Below are 8,228 nucleotides of genomic sequence, written 5' to 3'. Positions count from 1 at the left end.
CTGAGACTGTGCATCTCAATTGGTCATGCAGCTCTGTACGCTCACACCGAGGGATGTATGTGTTGTGGACTTTTTAGTGACTTAGATGCATGCGCAGTTGAAGAATATCAACCATATGTGTGAATATCTGCATATGCGTCAGGGCCTCATTTATCAATGAGTTTTATTATTCTCCATGAGTGATAAAACACATTGTGTATGATAATGGTGCTCCAGCCAATCAGCACCCAACTGTCATCTGTTTGAATAATGTCAGTTGGGTGCTGATTGGCTGGAGCACCTTTTATCATATGCAATACGTTTTATCAGTTGTTGTGAATGATAAAACTCGTTGATAAATTAGGCCCTTAGAATCAGCCCCTCTGTTGGAGATAAAAAAAGGTAACTACTGTATACATACTGCAAAAAATTTTTTGGGAAATACACAAGAAAAATATGTTTAAAAAAAACGTTTAAATTAAAAACCTATAATAATACAAACATATCTTATTACAACATACACACAAAATCTAACCAATTTTAATGCAAATTTTGAATCAGGTTACATTACTTAGGGCCTGGTTTAACAACAGATGCAATGCTGATGTTTAGGCAGGTCGAGCGATTTACCGTTACACGTGCGTGTAAGCCACACTGTGTACACGTCTTGATTGCACTGCATGTACACACAGAGGATCCATTCGTAAATGCTGAGTCGGCGTTTGGGAGTGGTAACAGGGTGGTTAAGTAAACGCAGACAGGTCTGACCATTTCAACAGTGTTTCATGGGCATGCATAAATTATCCATAGCGACTGCATTCGTACCATCAGACCTCTCTGCTTTTGAGGAGAGCTGCAGTGTTTGTGGCTGGTCGGACCTGCCGTAGATGCTGTGTGACTGCTTGATGCGCGCCGATGGTACCAATGTTGAAGCAGGAGTGTGACTTTGGACCGATATGAGAAGGCAGCAGTGGGCGTCTTTATGTCGGCAGTGCTTTGGTAAGCATTAGCATATTTTAGCAACTGCGATCCGTAAGCGATGGCATTTGTGTCAGCTGCTGAATCAGGCCCTTAATACAAAGGCCTTATTGAAAACAAACCAAAAGAACCCTTTCAACAAAGTTGCTAAATCTGCACTATTTAAAGGTGTAGTCATCATAATCATGGCAGCATAACATTACTCAGAGATGATGACTATCTTAGGGCTTATAATCCATTTTATTTATTGATTGATTTTAAATAGGATGCACCCACCAGTTGGTTCCTCCTGAGCTGCACTGGATATTTGCACCAAGGTTTGCTATTACACCAACCATGCTGCCCCACATAGCTTAAGTATATCAAATTAGTTTATATTAATCAATGCCCCAGCCTGTGCAGTGTGCACAGGTGTGTGAATTTGTGTGCACTTTTATATTTTAATTGTTAGTATTAGGTGCATTTACATGTACATAGAAAAGCAGTCTCAGCATGTAGATTCATAAGTAAATAATGCAGTTGTCTTTAATCCCATGATAAAATCTTTCACGATTGCTTCTTCCTCCAGTGATAGCACTGCAGTCAGAAATCTATATGTCTTTCTGTTACCCAAGTTCTTATCGCAACACCTTCTAAAAGCTCTTTTGGCAAAACTCTACAGCTTAAAATCTGCGCTATTCATGTATCAATTCCTTATCAAGTACAGACCCAATCTTATCAGTGTGTCTAACATTATTAGTATGAATTATTTAATACACTTCCAAACTAAACTGTATGGATAGCTACTACTCTCCCTTCTCCACGTCAGACAGACAACACCAAACTCTCCTGATACACTAAAATAAGATACTGTTCTATCAACAGTAGATGGCGCTCCTGGTCTGCATTAAACAAATTCTATTGTCCAAAAATGACATCTGGCTTTTGAATTGGACAAGCATTAGCCACAGGATATTTGGGCTGCATTGTGTAATTTTTTTTCCAACTGACCTCCACAAATGATGCATCTGGCACTGCATGCAGAACATGGGTGTTTGCCTCTTCCTACTAAAACAAATGGACTTTCATGTGACATATTCATTGAAAGCAGTTTAACTAAACACTGACAATTAATATCTGTGGTAAAGGAAGCCAGTATATCACCTTTACTTGGATATAATTCCTGTTTTAACTAAATACATATTTATGAATAGACCTTTATGTTGCTTTTAATATGTACCTTTCGCTTGTGTTAATTCCTAAAGGCCCTAGTGACAGTCTGGGATTTAAGCCAAAAGTTTAAAATCATTTAGTTTAATTCCTTAAAGGCCAAAGCCTTAAATATTTTGTGGTTGTTTTTTTTGTAAATATCCTGGAGTATCAAAATCTCATTACCAGACTATATGGCTGTTTGTAAATCCTGTGATTATATGCCTTTCCAAATGTTTATGGGGATCTTTATGTCATGAACCAACTTTTTCAGATGAGATATTGTAAAAAATTTGCAGACAAATCATAAATTATTCCAAAATGAACGAGGTAAGGATTGTGTTATGTTATGATCTATTGGGATATATAGTGGCAAAGTGAATGACTTACCACATGTCTTTGGAAGAAATTTAACTTTCACTATTGTTAGCAGGCTGCTGGGTGAACCTGCTGCCAGACCAGCCACACAGAGCACCTGGACTCATCTGTTTCATATAAGGAAGCAGGGAATTGTTAGCCACTGGAAAAGGAAGAACATGGATTTAGCCCCCACCAATTAGGATTGAACTGGGGTGAACTTTAGGGAGAATTCAATTAGCCGCGGTAATTTACAGTAGGCTAATTGAACCCCCTGAGCTATCCAATTAGCACTGAAGCGCGGCCGCTCTTATCGGGGATTTTTTTTCGAGATCTCAGCAGGCTCCAGAACAAATCCCCTATAATTAGCCTATTTTTGGGAAGATGACAGCGAAAACACATAGATCAGTGAAGTTATCACATGTGCTATGTGTTTTCACCCAAAAACATAATGTTTCAGGCACAAAAAAAAAGGTCTCTAATTGAAGTGGCCGAAGCTTAAAAATGCGAAATAGTCCAGTTTTTCGTCCCAGAAAAATTATCTGGAGTTCCCCCGTAGTCTTTAAAAGATGCTAGTTCCTGTGAGAGGGGCGATTGATGCCAGACCAACTGGTCAAAATGATAGTCAGTTGGACAGTGTTAGCTTAGTGTTAGCAATCGCCAATAAAGATACTGTTTTGTTTGTGTAAGTTGTCTGGCATCTAGACGAATAAAGGAGACTATTACACTAAAGTTACAATGTGAATGTTATCTTGGAGGTATCATTCTCACAATGTATATACACGTAGAGAGAGAGGAAGTTTATATATAACTAAAAGTTTGGAAGAAATTAAGAAGTAAATGAACAAAAGTTTACACTTGGCTGCCATCGGCACTATCTATGTGGTTGAGCTTATTTCCCCTTCGTGCTAGGGGCCTGGAAGTGACGTGCAGTGAGGGCAGAAGTGCTGGTTCATGCCCATAAAGTCCACCTAGAGAAGAAACTTGTCCTCTCACGGGCTCACTTTGCTCGCTACGCTCTGGGCACGGTGACTCGCTGCTCTCGCCAAAAAATTATATTCTCTTTCTATGTCCACGTGGATGGTAGGGAATGACGTTGGACAGTAGCTGATGACGTCAGGGTCCTCTCCGCGAAGGGAATCTTGACACTACCCTATCTTATGTGGTGATGCCGTCATAAAGCTGGTGGATGCGCAGAAGACAGCACAGTGCCAATGACCTGTGCTGGTGCCATCTTTCTGAAGACCATGCTAAAAATATGGTGTTGCTGGCAGCCTGGTAACAGTGAAGAGTCTGGGTGCAAGGTGTCCAGCGTGCTGTACCTCCTGACTTATGAGTGAAGTACGTAAAAAATAGAACAACAAGGAACAACACAGACATCTGCTGGCACTTTGCAGTACAGCGTGCTGCTTTTATACTCTACAGTGAACCTGCATGACCCACCACACATGTTAATCCATATGAAATTGAATATACATATGTAATTTGCTTTACTATCCACAGCAATATACACTGATAATACAAATGAAGCCAAAGATGGTAAGTACTTTTGGTTTCTAGAGAGAGATAAAGAAAGATCGAACTCTTCTTTACACTGAGTTTGTCAGTATAATTGTATGATATTGGTTTCATTTCCTTGCATGCCCTCAACCCCACCGGTCCTCTCTAACCCCTGCTATTTACCTTACCCTACTCCTCAATCCCCGTACAGTAAGTGCAGGCTGCCTATTGTGACATCCCTTGGATCTCAGTAGTAAAAAGTAATTTTTGTACTGAAACATAACATTTACTTGGGTCAGATGGGTTGGCCAGATGGGTTGAGGTCGGTTTGTGGGTGTGACAGGGGGAGGGGCCATGTGATCGCGTCATTTTGGCCCCGCCCCGCTACACAATGCCGAAAAACAGACTTGTGAAGCAGGAGGCAGGGCCAAAATGTCGCGATTCAGCGTGAATTGCGTCAGCGCCCCCCCACTGCGAGGGTTTAACAGGTATTGGCGGGGGATTGGCGGGAGGCTTGCCTACCTTTCCAGGGGGGGCGGGATCTGCACCCGTTTATCGGAGGCACTTGCCCGAATCGGGAGGGTAGGCAACCCTGCCACACATGCGTGGTAACCATTGCCATGGGAGAGTTCCTATGGGACTCTCTCCCAGCTAGTTATGCGATATGTAGCCCATAGGCAACAGCGGCTTACTCAGATGGCGAATTTGGTAAATCTGACAGCATCGCATTGCCTATAGAAACCTATGGAGGTTGCATTACTGATAGAAATGGAGGGACAGCAGCAGAGCAGAGTTTAGGCTTTTCACTGCTTTCATCAATTCATACAGTGAGTTATGGTGGAGAAGGTTTTTCCTTATCTGATGGCGCCCCTGCTTTGTAGACCAGCGTCCTGATATGTACAGTACCTATCGTACCTGCAATAAATATGTGTGTTTGATACAAATATGACCCACTGAAAGACAGCTCTCCATTACCAGCACTCCAGAATACTTTTGAGAAGAAGCAGAGTTTTGTTACAGTTCAGAGGCCGAAATCTTCACACGCAGATCAACATGGTTCTCATATGAGTGCACATATTTGTGAATATAGGTGCTTGAGCGCGAAGTCTCAAAACTGTATATTGCTAAGTGAACACATACTACAATTGTGAATGATCCTTACTGTAGGGCCCATTTATTAAAAATCGCATTTGCAATGCGATCTGGGCACAATATTAGTGCCCATGATCACATTTCAGGATCCAATCATAGTGGCCGGATGTAACAAAAAGCACATGCATGGACAGGGCCTCCAATCAAGCCAATCCCTGCGATATGCTGGGAGTGACGTGACCGCACTAACGGTCTCTTCACTCCTTTACCGGGGATCCTGCACATGCATGGTCTATGTGGTCGACCACACATGCGCGGTGGTCATTGCCGGGGGAGGATTCCTATGGAACCCTCTCCCGGCTAGTTATTCGATATGTAGCCCATAGGCTACAGCGGCTTCGGCCATCTTCGGATGGCGTAAGCTGAGGGGACTAAGTTCCAGAATGCTTCCCATTCCGGAAATTAGTAAATGTGACCTATGGGGCTTGCCGTGCTGGTGCAAATGAAAGAACCGCAGCAAATATTGAGATATCTGCTACGATCCCTCCATAGTACATCTGGGGGATACTAAATATTTGCGGGTACCTGTTTTCGAGGAATATGCCACAAATATTTATAGATAAATGGACCCCTCAGTGTTTGATTGGCAGTGTCAGTGGCATCACTAGACTCATCTAGACCGAAGTGTGGGCAATGAGACACTTTTTCCTATTTCACAATATATTAAATAACATTTTATTACAATATATAAACAGTGTTTTTTTCTAATGGCAAGTTATCTTTTAAACATTTAAAGTAGAATGGAATACCATTAGTGCTTCTCCGTCAATTTGCATTGCCTGTAATATTTATCATTTACTAGGCAGTACTTTGCCTCTCTCCTGCAAATCTCCTGCTCTATCTCTGAGATGCTTTCAGCTCACCTCACTGATGAGTGTTCTATACAGCAAAGGAAGAAGCAAACTAGACAGGCTAATAAGTCTGGTAGTTTCTGTATTTTTGCATCAGGATTTTTTCCGGAAAGTTGCCATGTTCTAATTCTAATTACTATGTAAACCGTATCAGACACACATTTATATTTTTGGAAAGCATCTCACAGTTAAACAGCAATAGCACTTGTACTGTTTTCACTGGGAAACCTTGCATCTACTCCTATGGCGATCTCATTATTAGTCAGTTCCTACCTTCTGTTGTGACCCCTGGCAGCCTGAGAGCAGCAGAAATGGCTGGCATGCCAATCTTTACTGGGCTAGCAGTTCAAGCAATAAGAAAGGTAGTGTTCTGCTGTGGGTGCTTGAAAGTATGGGATCACAGGAGTCTCTTTATTAAACATTTTGCGGTAAGTCCTTTATTTTATGTATGGATGCCAATTAACAAGGGTGTACAGCAGCAAGCATCAAATATATCTGCGGTTGTCCCTCTGTTACCGATCACAAAAGTAGTCTCCATTAATTTATATAGGGACTACGAAAATGCTAACTTTAACGAGCTCCAGAAAGCTTAGATTTTCAGAGCTTGGCTCCGACAGCTAATAGCATCATTAGACCATGAAACTATAAAATACTTCTAATATTGAGAGATTAAGGCAACCCCAATCCTACAGAATTTAACTGCAGGATTACCAATTCTGGAAAATATTTTTTTGTAAAAAAAAAAAAGTAAAATCTATTTACGGGCACTCCTTTTTTTAACTTATTTATAATTACCAACTACTATAGGTGCAAGGGGTGCAGCTGCTATGGAGCCCGGAGCTTAGGGGGCCCATCTTCCATGTCAAAGTTACATGTGTTATATACATTTTTCACTTTTGGGTGGAACATAGGGGCCCTTACAAACTTTTGCTATGGGGTCTTCAAATACCTAGTTATGCCCCTGAAGCATATGTGCCCATATGGGATTTTCCGATCTACAGGCTCTCAACATAATTTTTTTAGAGCTTTGACTAGTGTAGTGATAGTAGAATTCTTAGTGAGGACCCCAAGATGGATGCGGTCATAATACCGTCAGTCAGGATGCCGGCGCTTAGACTGGCGGTGCCAGAATTCCGACACCTGTCAGAATCCTGATGCCGGCATCCAAACCACTGGCATCCCAATGGTAAATACTGGGGTTAGGGGGAGGGTTAGGAAATAGGGGGAGGCTTAGGGTTAGGCACTAAGGGTGGAGGGTTAGGTTTAGGCAGTGGGAATGGAGGGTTATGGGTAGGGAGAGGGGGAGGGTTAGGATACTGACCGCCAGCTGTTGGTATCCAACTCTATTGGGATGCCAGCATCAAGATTCTGACTGCTGGGATCCCATACCCAACCCCAAGAAGCAGTCTCACTGGGGCCTGAGATTACTCTCAGCAGCCCAGGCTTTGTCTCAGGTCAATATGCCCATACAGCCTCACCTGTCACTAGTCTATATGCTCAAATTATATAATCTGTAATTATACATCCTCTATGCCCATATAGTTTCATATGACTATATGGATGAGTTTTACATTCATTTACTCTTTTTGTTTAAATTAACTAGGATTTTGCTTATTATAATCATTACGGTTTTATATTAATTTCGAGGGTGAAAAGTGACTGTGTAAAATTAATTATTGTTGGGTGGATAATAATTTGGGCTATTCTACATTACACGGGTCCCCGTTACCAGGTTGGGGATTACGGTTTTTCTATTCACTCTGCATATAAAATACATATACAGTGCATCTGGAAAGTATTCACAACGCTTCACTTTTTCCACATTTTGTTATGTTACAGCCTTATTCCAAAATGGAATTAATTAATTTTTGTCCTCAAAATTCTACACACAATAGCCCATAATGACAACGTGTAAAAAAGTTTTTTTTGAGATTTTTGCAAATTTGATGAAAAAAAAAACAACACTAAGAAATCACATGTACATAAGTATTCACGGCCTTTGCTCAACACTTTGTTGATGCACCTTTGGCAGCAGTTACAGCCTCACGTTTTTTGAATATGATGCCACAAGCTTGGCACATCTTTGGGCAGTTTTGCCTATTCCTCTTTGCAGCACCTCTCAAGCTCCACCAGGTTGGATGGGAAGCGTCGGTGCACAGCCATTTTCAGATCTCTCCAGAGATGTTCAATCGAATTCAAGTCTGGGCTCTGGCTGGGCCACTC

This window comes from Taudactylus pleione, unplaced genomic scaffold, assembly GCF_031769625.1.
Source record: "Taudactylus pleione unplaced genomic scaffold, aTauple2 ptg000296l, whole genome shotgun sequence".
Classification (NCBI taxonomy): Eukaryota; Metazoa; Chordata; class Amphibia; order Anura; family Myobatrachidae; genus Taudactylus; species Taudactylus pleione.
This window is presented reverse-complemented; position numbering follows the sequence as displayed.